This window comes from Monodelphis domestica, chromosome 1, assembly GCF_027887165.1.
Source record: "Monodelphis domestica isolate mMonDom1 chromosome 1, mMonDom1.pri, whole genome shotgun sequence".
In the NCBI taxonomy this organism is placed as follows: domain Eukaryota; kingdom Metazoa; phylum Chordata; class Mammalia; order Didelphimorphia; family Didelphidae; genus Monodelphis; species Monodelphis domestica.
This window is the reverse complement of record NC_077227.1, coordinates 263,559,407-263,574,158: the sequence shown is the minus strand read 5'-3', so window position 1 is coordinate 263,574,158 and position 14,752 is coordinate 263,559,407. Positions and strand designations below refer to the sequence as shown.

The 14,752-nt window shown below is 35.0% G+C and overlaps 1 protein-coding gene across 7 annotated transcripts in view; it reads right to left on the bottom strand.

The window, feature by feature from the left end:
• The window catches only part of FBXO34 (F-box protein 34), a 62,502-nt gene that overhangs the window by 45,038 nt on the left and 2,712 nt on the right, over positions 1-14,752 (bottom strand). The gene's annotated exons all lie outside the window — the stretch shown is intronic.

The window sequence follows — 14,752 nt, the reverse complement described above, 5'->3', positions numbered from 1 at the left end:
CTGATACAAGGTGGAGAAAGGCTTTTGACATGGCCACATGGCATTCATTTGCTTATTTGCCCCAAGTTTTGTTGTTTTTTTACTTTTCTCCATTTCTAAAGAAGATATTACTTAGATAATGAGATCCAAAAGAGGTCATTAAAACCATTTTGGGGTGGGAAGAGGGAAAGAACATGAATCATGTAATCATGGAAAAGTATTCTAAATTAATTAAACTTAATTTAAAAAAAAACATTTTTAAATTACAGGCCCTTAAAAGCCTGGGGGATCAAAAGGATGATGATACTTTCAATAATAATACAAAGGAAAGGATTTGTTGGAAGGATATGATAAATCCACCTATTTGGACATCCAGTTCAAGATGACCAGAAGGTAGTTGGAGATACAAGACAAAGTCAGTGAAGATATAAACAGTTCTGAAAATCATTTTCATAGAGATAACTGAATCTATAAGCGCTAGTGAGATCATGTTTAATAGTATGGAAGGAGAAGACAAAGGTGTCCAGGAGAAAGCTTTGGGAGGTACACCCACAGTATGAGAATTATCCTTATGAAGACCCAATAAAAGAAACTGAAGAGAGATTGTCATGAAAACTTGGGAGCAATCAATAGCCAAAGTTGCAGTTAGGTCAAAGGAGATGAGAAATAAGAGGCCATCAGATTTAGTAATACAAGTAAGAGGTCACTGATAACCTAAGGAAAATTGAGGGAACTGAGTAATTAAGACAGCAAATGATAGTGAGAATTGAGGCAATTTAAGTGAGCTATACTGACTCCATCTTGTGAAGCTAGCTCAGTTCTCTTTCACTGGACCATCTGCACCTTGCTGTAACTGAGGACCTAGGTCATGTTGACCAGAAAGTCATATCCTAAGATTAATGCAAACAGTTTTCTCATAATTGTACATATTAAACTGAACACCATTCCCATATTGATCAGTTATTGTTTCCACCTTCCTTTGATTGTTTAGACACCTAGAAGGAGTTGGGAAACTACCTTTTCTGAATTCAGGCAACTGTACCTCTTCACTTTCCCATTCCCTACTTGGAAAGTCCCTAATCTTTCATCCAATTAGAAATCAGATTATCAAATTTTATATTGTTTCCTTTTAATTAATTGATCTCATTTGATTGTTTTTAACTAAGGAAGGGGCCTAGTTCTAAGTTGTTGGGCAACTGTTGCACAATTTGCTTAATAAATCAGTATTCTCAGAAGATAGAACCTTTGTTTCTTCAGTCATTTCATTTTTCACCCACCACATAACCTTAAGATGGTTAAAACCTTTACAACCAATTATCCCCTCACCACTCTACTATATATGAACAGAAATAAAAGCAAAGTATACATAACGTTACACTAAGTTCAAGAGAAAGAGCTTTAATAACTAGAGTAATCACGATAAAGACAAAGTTTTCACCTTTTTGATTTAAAGGAAGCTAGCTAGAGATTCTAAGAACGTAGAGATCTTCTATAAGTCTTCTATAAATGGGAGACATTCTATGGAAAGACATAAATGTGACAGGTAGACCTAGTTCACTGGAACAGAGATTAAAATGTAATACGTTTATAATGTATTAACTAATATACCCATGGAAGGGTATAAAATGTTGCAATAGACCAGTGAGCTTTTCTTTAATTCTTGACACAATTCTAGAAGATATCATTAAACAATGCACTCTATTTTGTCCTCATGACAGTTAAGAGGATTTATAGAAAACTGATACTCCAAAACCTAGTGTAAGTATAAACTTTATTACTAGGTGGTACAGCAAACAGGAAAAGCACACACTATGTGGCAACACAGATAAAAGGGTCACTCACATGAGAGAGAATGATGTAGAGACAAGATTTAGGTGGGAGCACACACTCAAAAAGGGGAAAGTTCTCAGTAAGAAAACAGGCTTGGTGGAAAACAGGTAAATTATGTCCTATATGGGAGTGAGCACTCCTAATCAGACTCATATATGGCGAGGAAATTTTCCACTTCGGTAGGGAAGTTTCTAATCAGGGCAAAAAAATTGAAGTGAGGGTCTATTATCTGAAATTCCAGAAGTGGAAATCTTTGAATCAGAATCTACTATTACTTGTTTTTCACAAATGGTCAGGATGAGTCAAGACAATGTAAAGTGCAGGCTATTACTGCCTTATAGTATAAAGACCACTTAGCCTTAGTGACTTCATATAGGAGTCCTATCACTTATACTACAACATCAAATAGCATTTCAAAAATCACAATTGTCACAAGACACTTAGGGAGTTTCTCAACAAAAAAAATATAGCAAGTAAAAAAAGCACAGTTCTAATCATATAAAATGGAAATGTTTCTATTTCTATACAACACCAATGAAGCAAGAAATAGAAAATTAATATTTTCATTTTAATTAAATAATGGGGGAATTATTAATTAACTGGGGAAAATATCTTTGCAGTGAACTCCCAATTTCACAAGTATCATATCTACATGGAACTGCTACAAATATATAACAAAAGGCATTTCTCAACAAAAGATATAGATAGGCAGTTGTGATTTTTAGATTTTGTCCTATTTTGCTTAGTCTAGCACCCAGGAATGTATATACCACACTACACTGGCATGTGCTAGCACGTGACAAATCAGAAACAACTGCTGTCTCCTGGGCTGTCCTAAGGAAGCTTCAGCCACCATTGGCACATGTGAGACACAGGAAGTGATGTAGAGAACTGCCTTTGGAGTTCTCATCACTTTCTGTGGGGAGGCCTGGGTAATGAGTTGACCCTGGAACTCTAGAGCCTGGAGGAGCTCCCTCAGACAGCTTCCTTGAGACACAGTCACATGGTGAGTGATAAGAATGACTCCCCTTTCCCTTGGCTCTCTGGGGAGGCCCCCTTGGCCAAGGCTTTGAACTCTAACTCACTCTCTCAATTTCTTCCTCTTATTGTAATTAAATCACCATAAAATTCCATTCTGACTTGAGTGCTTCATTTGGGATTTAAGAAATTAAATCCCTGGCGAGCAACTAAAATAATTTTCAGTCTCAACCCAAAATTTACACTTTACACAGTCTCAAAAGAAAGGTTTAACTTATCAATTACCATATAAAATGCTCCAAATAACTAATGAGAAAATGAAAATTCAAACAACTCCAAAGTTTCAATCATAACTATCAAAAAGTCAGGCACATGAATGCACTGGTTGGTGAAGTTATGAACTGGTCTGACCATTCTAGAAAACAATTTGCAACTACTATATAAAGTTACTAAACTTTGCATTAGAGCAGGATTAAGATTCTGTCACTAAGAGCATAACCTTACTGTTAAAAAAAAAAATCACAAGCTCTCTGTAACTCCGTTTTCTTATTTATGAGATGAAGAAATTGGAATCTATGTCCACTAAGTCCCTTCTAGCTCTAAGTATAAACCTAGACAACATTAAAAAAAAAATAAAAAACAAGTTGCCAAGAGCCCTACAAAATGAAAGTGGGTCATAGACACAGTCATATGGAGTTTATTTAGAACAATCCTCTTTAAGTGAGGTTGGGGGGGGGGGGAGAATATCCTTGTGAGGAAATTAAGCAGGAAACTGAATAGACTTTCTGAAACTTAGGGACTCCTAAATAACTTTATCTTGGTGAATGATAAATAGTAAGTAGGAAGACCCTTTCTCAAGGAGCTCAGTCCAAGGAGCTAATCAGGGATAATGGGTATGACAAAGAAAAAAGGAACTAGGTCATTGTTGTATCATCATCCAGAGGCTGCAATTACTCAAGTAAATGTGTCCCCCAAACGAGAGTATTACGGGAAATAATGAAGAACTGTGAATCTTAAAATTTCTCAGACTTGTGAATCTTAAAAATTCCCAGACGCTACCTTAGAACATTTGGTTAGAACTATTCCCCATTTTAAAACATTTTAAAACAATGGAACTCTCAACATTACTCCACCCATACTTAGGCATACTTTAGGGGAAGTTGTAAACTCCTGATTGAACAATGAAAAGTCCTCAACCCATACTTAAAAAGTGAAGCAAGAACCCTTAAGCTAGGTCTATTTTTAGATCTAATACAAAGGGGGTGCTAAGTACCTATGAAGATCAAATTAATCAAGCAACTTGCAAAGGACAAGATTAGTCTACTCAGGTGTGAATTACTCAAAAGTTTTAGTCTACTCAGGTGTGAATTCAAAATGGTCAAGTCCTTTGGAACTACTACTGTGATTGGTAGACAAAGAAATTTAGGGGAGGTGACACAGGAGAAAATTTTCTTTAAAAGGAAGGGGGGTTTAGGCCTCTGAGTGAAATTCAGTTTTGAAAGCTGAATTGGAGGTCAGGAGTCAGGAGGCTGCTGGAGCTCTCTCTCTTGGTGGCGGAACTGAACTGAGTGCAGCTTCCTGAGCAAAACTGGAGGGTCTCTCTGAACAATAGAGTTTTGCTTCGAAGGATCTTGTGTTGAGTTGATAAAAGACTGACTAGTCTCTCTTAAGGCTCAGGCCTAGGCCAAAAAGGCCATTCATACTATATTTCTCTTATTCTCTCCTTTTCCTTAATTCCTTAAATTGGTATTAATTAAAATCTCCATAAAACCCAGCTGACTTGGGTTTTTCATATTTGGAAATTTTTCCCATAGCAACCACTTTATTTTTAATATAAAGTCAAGACACTAAAAATTATCTTTACAGTTTTGCCAATTCAAAGTCTTGAAACCATATTTTTGTGGTCACAGTTTAAGGCAACCACTCTTTTGTATGTAACAGAACTTTAGAGTGGATATGACCCTAGAGCCTGAAAAGTGTCTACCCATACTGATCAAGTCCAATGCTCTAAACTTTAGAATCTAAAAAGACATTTATAGAGACTAATAGCAACATATACCTCTGACTCCTAACCAACCTGAAGAAAGTACCATGAGCGGCTCCTAGTTTCTCAGCTGGCATTCACTATGGGGAAGTAGATGTGGGAAACAGCAAGGAAGAGTCAGTTAGCATATATAAGTAGTCACTAAGTAGGAATTAAAAGTATCCTATTCAACCCTAGACATGTTTCTACTTTCAAGTTTTCAGAAAAGGAACTTACACTCTGATGATTACTCCCTCCTAACAAAGATGGAACATGAAGTAAATTTCCTTAAACTCAGGGCAAGGATTTTCCTAAGATTAAGATAAAGGAGCCATTTCATTTATCAAAATTCCCAACAAAGATATTTCATATTTCATTTACTTTACTTTCTCTTCTGTGACTCATGTTTTCTCCTTTTTCATAAAGAGAATGAGATTCTAATAACCATTGACCCATGAAATATACACATCTGAAGAAGTTTCTGCTCCTGAAGCTTCCAAAAGGACACATCCAAGGCAATAATAAGTCTTCTCCAGCTCTGGAAATTGTTCAAGATGAGTAATATAGTCATCTGCCATTAATCATTTTGAATTTAAACTAAATTATTAAATGAGCCTTTTTCAAAAAGATAGTTACTCTCCTAGAAAATAAACTTTTAGCAAGCCTTCAATAAGGTTCATGCAAATAAGGTATCTCATTCTGGGTCCAAATCCTAGCTTGGTCACTTCATGGTTGCATAGCTGTAGACAAAGCATTTAACCCCTCTGAGATTGCTTTCTCATCTACGAAATGGATACACTTGTATTTACTATGTAGTGAAGAAAGCATGAAAATAAAAAGATAACAAAGGATGTAAATGTCCTTTATAATTTTTACATAAAGTTCTATATAAAGAGTTAAATATTTATAGACAACTCTCCAAAAATGAGTTGTAACTTTCAAAGATTTTTTTTTAATTTTCCCATTTACATGTAATAATTTTCAACATACACTTTCCAAAATTATAAGATCTAAACCATCTCCCTACCTCCCTTCCCTCCTCAAATTCAGAGATGGTAAGAATTTGATCTGGGCCTTACATGTATTATCATGCAAAATTCTTCCATTGGTCACTGTTCCAAGAACACTCATGCAAAACCAAAACCTCCAAATAAAACCATAAATAAAACGATGTGAAAGACAGTATACTTTGACCTGTATCAGAATCCAACAGTTCTTTCTCTGGACTTAGATAGCATTCCCTGTCATAAATCCTTGAGAATTGTTCTGAATCACAGCATTACTGAGAATAGCCAAGTCTTTCGCAGTTGATTATTGGACAATATTGTTCTTACTGGGTACAACAATCACTTGATTCTGCTTATTTCACTCCACATTAGCTTGTGTAGATTTTCCAGCTTGAGTTGTAACTTCCAATTGATATATGACCATCTCTTTCTGTTTCATTAATAGTTACTTTTGTTAGAGAGTTTCCAGAAAAACTCATTTCCTCTTTGTGTTACCTTAGAGTAGATCAGACATTGATACTGTTAACAGGTTTCCTACATTTTTACAAAATATAGGACAAATTCTCTACTGCTAAGCTCATGGAAGACTAAGAAAGGTGGACTAGACAATAGTAAAATTCAATAGATTCAGAAATAGCTAAATGGTCAAATGCAAAAAATAATCATTAATGATTTGATATAAACTTACAATGAGGTTTCCAATGGAGAGTCTCAAAGACTTGTTTGACTTTGCACTGTTGAACAATTTTCTGAATGGCCAGGATAAAAAAAAAATACTTAAATCTATTTTTCAGATTCATAAGTCACACAAAGCTGACAGCTAAATCATCAAAAGTCAGAGTTAAAGAGCCAGGCCTAGAGACAGGAGGTCCTAGGTTCAAATCTGGCCTCAGACACTTCCCAGCTGTGTGACCCTGGGCAAGTCACTTGACCCCCATTGCCTAGCCCTTACCACTCTTCTGCCTTGGAGCCAATACACAGTATTGGCTCCAAGATGGAAGTTAAGGGCTATTAAAAAAAAAAAGTCAAGAGTTAAGACAGCAAAATATAATTACCATCAAAATTCCTGGGCAGAATCTAATTTTTAAAAATTTGAAGGAGAAAAATTGTGTTTATATAGTTTTACACAGTTATCTATATAACGTTTTAGGTTTGCCAAGCACTTTATAATCCCTTAATTTGATCCTGACAATAACCCTTTTGAGGTAGGTGCTATTATTTACCCTATATTACAGATGGGAAACAGAGTTTAGGTGACCTCTCCAGGGTCATACTGCTAGCATCTGAAGATGGCTTTAGACTCAGGTCTTTCTGACTCCAGGTCTAGCACAGCAATACCTAGCTAACTTAACCACAGTTTTCTATTTGGATTAAAAAACCAATAAACAAAAACCAAATATAGTCAGTGCTGCTGTAACACAATATATTTATTCCTAAAAATTATCAAGCTATGCAAGATCACAAAACAAAAACCACAATGCTTATGAGGGGAAATGGGGTTAGGGGAACACTCAAAAACTTAAAGTGACATAAAAACATGAGCACAATTTTGCACAGGTTAAATAAATGTAGATTGTAATGGTTAAGAATTACATAAATAATTAGGAATCCTAAAAATTAAGGGAGAAATTAATAAAATTGAAAATGACAGAACTATTGAACTAATAAATAAGACTAGGAGCTGGTATTTTGAAAAAACAAACAAAATAGACAAAGTACTGGTCAATCTAATAAAAAAAAACAAAGAAGAAAATCAAATTAACAGTAGCATAGATGAAGAGAACTCACCTCCAATGAAGAGGAAATTAAGGCAATCATCAAAAAATATTTTGCCCAATTATATAGCAATAAACATGCCAATCTAGGTGATACGGATGAATATTTACAAAAATATAAACTGCCTAGATTAACAGAAGAAATAGAATTCTTAAATAATCCCATATCAGAAAAAGAAATTGAACTTTGTGAACCTTAAAAATTCCCAGACCTTACTTCGTAAGATTGGATTAAGACCATTCTCCATTTGGGCAGTGAACTCTACTTCACCTACTTAAGTCTGCCCTAGGAGAAGATAAAGTTGTAAACTCTGAACAATGAAAAATACTTAAACCCATACTTATAATAAGGCAAAAAGTTCTTAAGAGAAGTACCTATAAAGGTCAAGCAACTTGTGAATTTACAAGGAACAAAGAGCTGAGAAACTTAGAGCTTTCCTGGTGTGAATTACTCAAAAATTTACAGCTTCTTAGGTGTGAACTAAGAATTGTCTGTCCTTTGAAAAAAGGTCTACTGTGATTGGTAGATATGAGGACTTAGGGGAGGTGACATAGGAAAAAATGTCCTTTAAATAGGAGCTCAGATTCATTCAGATGGGATTCAGATTGAGGATTGAGCTAGTGAAGGCAGCTGGGATGATGCTGGCCTGGTATCACTAGAATCCTTGCTTGGACAGATCTTGTGGTGAGTGATTAAGGACTGACTGATCTTTTCTCTTAGGGCTTAGGCCTGGGTTGGCCAGGACTGGCTTATCCCTTTCTCATTACTTCCTTTTCTCTCTCTTTCTCTTTCTTTAATTCCTCATTTGTATGAATTAAAATCTCTATAAAAACCAGTTAACTTGGGTATATTTCATAATTGGGAATATTTCCCTGGCGACCACCTTATATATTTGATTTGAAACAAGACACTGTAGTGAAAACATATTTTCTGCGGTCACAATTTACTCACCTGCTCTTTTATCTACTACAATTTAAGTCTTCCACTACTTTAATCACTACAGTTTATGGCTTCAACCATTTTAACTATTACAACTCCCTAAGAAAAAATCCCCAGGGCCTGATGGATTCACAAGTGAATTCTATCAAACATTCAAAGAACAGCTAAAACCAATACTATACAAACTATTTTACATAAGCAAAGAGGGAGTTATACCAAATTCCTTCTATGACACAAATATGGTACTGATTCCAAAGCCAGGCAGGTCAAAAACAGAAAGAAAACTACAGACCAATCTCCTTAATGAACATAGATGCAAAAATCTTAAATAGGATACTAGCAAAAAGACTCCAGCAAGTGTCACAAGGGTTATTCACTATGATCAAGTGGGATTTATACCAGGAATGCAAAGATGGTTCAATATCAGGGAAACCATCCACATAATCGACCATATCAACAAGCAAACCAACAAAAATCACATGATTATCTCAATAGATGCAGAAAAAACCTTTGACAAAATACAACACTCATTCCTATTGAAAATACTAGAAAGTATAGGAATAGAAGGGTCTTTATATATATATATCTAAAACCATCAGCCAACATCATCTGCAATGGGCATGAACTAGAAGTCTTCCCAATAAGATCAGGAGTGAAACAAGGATGCCCATTATCACCTCTATTACTTAACATTGTACTAGAAACACTAGCAGTAGCAATTAGAGAAGAAAAAGAAATTGAAGGTATTAAAACTGGCAATGAGACCAAGCTATCACTCTTTGCGGATGATATGATAGTCTACTTAAAGAATCCTAGATAATCAACCAAAAAGCTAGTGGAAATAATCAACAACTTTATTAAAGTTGCAGGATACAAAATAAACCCACAAAAGTCATCAGCATTTCTATATATCTCCAACCCATTTCAGCAGCAAGAATTAGAGAAATTCCATTTAAAATCACCCTAGACAATATAAAATCCTTAGGAATCTATCTGCCGAGACAAACACAGGAACTATATGATCACAACTACAAAACACTTTCCACACAACTAAAACTAGATCTGAGCTATTGGAAAAACATTAACTGCTCATGGGTAGGATGAGCTAACATAATAAAAATGACCATCCTACCCAAACTTATCTATTTACTTAGTGCTATACCCATTGAACTTCCAAAATACTTCTTTACTGAATTAGAAAAAAAAAATAACAAAGTTCATTTGGAAGAACAAAAGATCAAGGATATCCAGGGAAATCAAGAAAAAAAAAATGCAAAAGAAGGAGAACTTGCAGTCCCAGATCTCAAACTATACTATAAAGCAATGGTAATCAAAACAATTTGGTACTGGCTAAAAGACAGAAAGGAGGACCAGTGGAATAGACTTGAGGTAAATGACCTCAGCAAGATAGTCTATGATAAGCCCAAAGATCCCAACTTTTGGGACCAAACCCACTATTTGATAAAAACTGCTGGGAAAATTGGAAGACAGTATGGGAGATATTAGGTTTATATCAACATCTCACACCCTACACCAAGATAAACTCAGAATGGGTGAATGACCTGAATATAAAGAAGGAAACTATAAATAAATTAGATGAACACAGAATAGTATGCATGCCAGATCTTTGGGAAAGGAAAAGATTTTAAAACCAAGCAAGAGCTAGGAAAAAAAAAATCACAAAATGTAAAATCAATAATTTTGATTACAAATTTAAAAGTTTTTGTACAAACAAAACTAATGCATCCAAAATTAGAAGGGAAGCAACAAACAGGGAAACAATCTCCATTACAAAAACCTCTGACAAAGGTCTAATTAGTCAAATTTATAAAGAGCTAAACCAATTGTACAAAATAAAAATCAAGCCATTCTCCAATTGACAAATGGGCAAGGGACATGAATAGGCAATTTTCAGTTAAAGAAATCAAAACTATTAATAAGCACATGAAAAAGTTCTAAATCTCTTAGAATCAGAGAAATGCAAATCAAAACAACTCTTGAGGTATCACCTCACACCTAGCAGAATGGCTAACAGGACAGCAAAGGAAAGTAGCAGAGGTAGCAAAGTCAGAACATTAACGCATTGCTGGTAGAGTTGTGAATTGATCCAACCATTCTGGAGGGCAGTTTGGAACTATGCCCAAAGGGCGCTAAAAGACTGTCTGCCCTTTGATCCAGCCATAGCATTGCTGGGTTTGTACCCCAAAGAGATAATAAGGAAAAAGATATGTATAAAAAATATTCCACGGGAACTGGAACAACCTCCAGGAAGTGATGCAGAGTGAAAGGAGCAGAACCAGGAGAACAATGTACACAGAACAGGAGAACAGAGTACACAGAGATGCACTGTGGTACAATCGAATGTAATGGACTTCTCCACTAGTGGCAATGCAGTGACCCCAAACAACTTGGAGGAATGAATCTATGAGAAAAACCACTATCCATATTCAGAGGAAACACTGTGGTAGTAGAAACACTGAAGAAAAACAACTGCTTGAATACATGGGTCAAAAGGATATGGTTGGGGATGTAGACTCTAAATGAACATCCTAGTGCAAACATCAAGAACATGGAAATAGGTTCTGATCAAGGACACAAGTAAAACCCAATGAAATTGCCTGTTGGCTGCCAGAAGGCTGGGTGGAGGGGAGGGAGGGAAATAATGTGATTATTGTAACCAAGGAATAATTTTCTAAATTGACTAAATAAACTAATTCAACTGGGAAAAAAACAAAAAATAGGATCACAAAAAACAATGGGCAGTTTTGATTACATGAAGTTGAAAAGCTCCTGCACAAAAAGTGGCCACAATTCCTTAAGAATTAGAAAAGAAACTTAATTAGGGGAAAGTCTTTACAACAAACTTCTTTGATAAAGGTCTATTATCAAAGATATACAGGGAATTGGTCCAAATAAAAAAACAAGAGCCATCTCCAAATACATATATGGTTCAAAAGAAAAAAGACAAATTATAAAAATGTAAATTCAAACATTTCTGAGGTTTCACCTTACACTCATCAGAATGGCAAAGATAACAAAAGTCTGTTGTTGCAGGAACTATGGGCTAGATATACTAATGCATTGTTGATGTGAATTAGTCCAGTCATTCTTGAGAGCAATTTGGAAATAACCAAACTGCATATTCCTTTGACTCATCAATATAACTACTGAGCTTAATACTCCATAGAGATCAATTACAGGAGTCATAGTACAATTATTTAACAGTATTTTTTATTGTAGCAAAGAACTAGAAATGAAGTGGGTGCTTATATTCAGATAGCAGCTGAGCAATTTATTTTATATGAAGGTAAGAGCTGATACAGAATGAAATTAACAAAACCAGAGTAGTTTAAAAAATGACTATGAAATAAATGAGTTTAGAAGGAAACAACAGATAATCAGGAGAATTATGTAAGTAACCAAAAATTTGATTGTGGTATAGTAACTATTTCATATGGAGTTTTGTTTTGTTTTTTAATCAAGAAAGGAACTGAGAGAGAAGGGGGGGAGAGGAGGAAGAAGGAGAAAGAGAGAAAGAGAGACAGACACTAGGGAGGTAATATTCTTGCTTTGTACTCAGTCAAATTACATCTGAAACAGTTCTGGATACCACATTTTTGAAAGAACCCATCTGAAGACTTTCTTGAAGACAACAAAGGTAGTGAAGGCCCTGAAATCATGCCATACAATGTTTAGACTGTAAAAGAGAATGTTTAGGTATCTTCAAGACACTGTGGAAAGAAGTAAGGCTTGTTCCACTTGGTCCCAGAGGGCAAGGCTAAATAAGTACAATGTAAAGAACATGCAAAAGGGAAATTCTGAATACCTATGTTAGACAGCTTTTCTTTTATAAATTAAGTCTCATAGTTATCTAGACCAAAACTAGTGGGAGAAATATGCCAAAACAAAAGTTTTTCTAGACTTGAAAGTTCCTGGAAGGGAAGACTGAAGTTATTTTTCATCTTTGTATTGACAGTACCTAGCAAGTACCTTACACATAAGAGATGTTAGTTAATATATTGAATTGAATACATTTGAAGACAAGAAAAGATTTTAAGATACTAAATAGTTTATACTTAAGAGTCAGTCCCATGAGCACTGAGAAAGGAGATCCATTAGATCTTGCTTTCTATGATTAGGCCAATAGGATTACAGATGTAAAAAGCTAAAGGGAACTTTAAAGGTAATTTATTTCTACCCCTTTATATTCCAGAGGAAATTGGGGAACAGAGGTTAAATAATTTCCAACAGACATATCAAAATTTAGTTGCAAAGAAGGTTAAAAGCCATATCCTTCGGATCTAAATCCAAGAGTTATTCTACTGTACTCTAAAAAAGAATCTTTCTTTAAGACTAGTGGAAATTATAGCAATGGAGGAATGAGATCAGCAACTGTATGGTTCCTTAGCAGCAGCCTTCATTTTCCCTTCCTTATTTCCTCTAGCCAGACAGGACCTTAGACCAGTTCTGGATTTGAGCATGAAAAACAAAAGGAACATTTGCTTCAGAAGATGGTTAGTTCAGTTCTTAAGATCTCCTAGCCTAGACTTAGGATCCCCTCCTCTTTAACCAATTTGTCTAAATCTCAAACTCTACCACTTTAACTCAGCCCTTACCGAGCCCTTTTCAGAGTCAAGAAAAACAAGGTCTTGGTTAACCTTGTACTGTTTCTAGTCAAAAGCCAAGATAATGGTATACTGATAACAATTTAGGATTAACACTCCCATCTGACAACCTCTACCTTTTCTAATCTGCAGAGGAAGAACAGAAAGGTTTAAGGCAGTGGTTCTCAACCTTTCTAATGCTGTGACCCCCGCAATACAGTTCCTCATGTTGCAGTGACCCCAAACCAAAAAATTATTTTGGTGGCTACTTCAAAAACTGTAATTTTGCTACAGTTATGATTCAGAATGTAAATACCTGATATGCATTATGTATTCTCATTGCTACAAAATGAGAGGTTGAGAACTGCTAGTTTAAGGGAAAAAATATTAAACAAATTTTGGAGAAAAAACTAGAAAATCTGGTAATGGCAAATTAATGAGTTAGCAAATTAATCAATAAAACTATTGAATTTTTAGTCTAAATATTTTTGGGTTGTAATATAATTTTATAATAACATCCAAATGTTGAAGATAATGTTATTAAAGATCAAAATTATCATGAATACAATTTCAAGATGATCTACATATATTTCCTTTTGTGTTTTGTTTTTACAACGGACTTCAGATTTTTACACTTGCTCAATTTTATCTGTCATACGTGATCTACCAGGGAAGGTATTCATAAAAATAATTTTCCCACAAGAGTTGTTGCTCTCTCAATGATGTCCACCTTCTTGTGACCCTGTGGACCATATTTGTCCTTAGAATTTTCTTTTTCATAGGATTTTAACAAGGATCCTGGAATGTTATGCAATTTCCTCCTCTACTAGAGGCAAACAGGTTAAGTGATCTGCCCACAATCACACAGCTAGCAAAATACTGAAGGTTGGATTTTTACTAAAGTCTTCCTAACTTCAGGCCAGTGTTTTATTCAGTCACCTAGTTGCTTTTCCCCAGTATCTTATTCTAAACATTTGTCATTTTTTAAAGAAGGCAATACATAATGATATACCGAAAGATAACCAGGGTCTTCTTCCTTTAAAAATACAAGCTCAAGAATATGACAGCTCTCCAAAATAAAGTGCATGAACCACAATTTTTCATTTAAAAACCACTTACACACTAATATCCAAGCTCATCCTTTTCCATGTTAATAAAAACGATTGTAAAACCCAAGCAATACTAAAACCTTACAGTCTTCAGGCTGCTTATTAAGCTTTTATTCTCCAAAAAGATACCATCTATAAGGAAAAAATTGTTTTTACTCAGAGGATTGCTGAATTTTCACATTTACAAGAAACTAAAATCTGTGTAATAGACCCAAAACTGCATTGCGTAGGTGGAAAATACTGTGAGAAGTAGAAATAGGCTGTGGAAAATAAAATGTTCTAGAAGAGATGACTTGCTAAAGTGGCACTACATTTATCTTGTTACAAAAAATACAAACTTACTTTTGGTATATATAAATCACATTCCCTTTAGTATATCTGAATAATTGTCCCTTCATCACATCATACTAGACCATTTTAAGGCCTTTTCCCATCAACTATCTTTCTACCAATTGACTAACAATTTTTGTGTGACCACTAAGAAAAAGATACTTAAAATGGTAATAA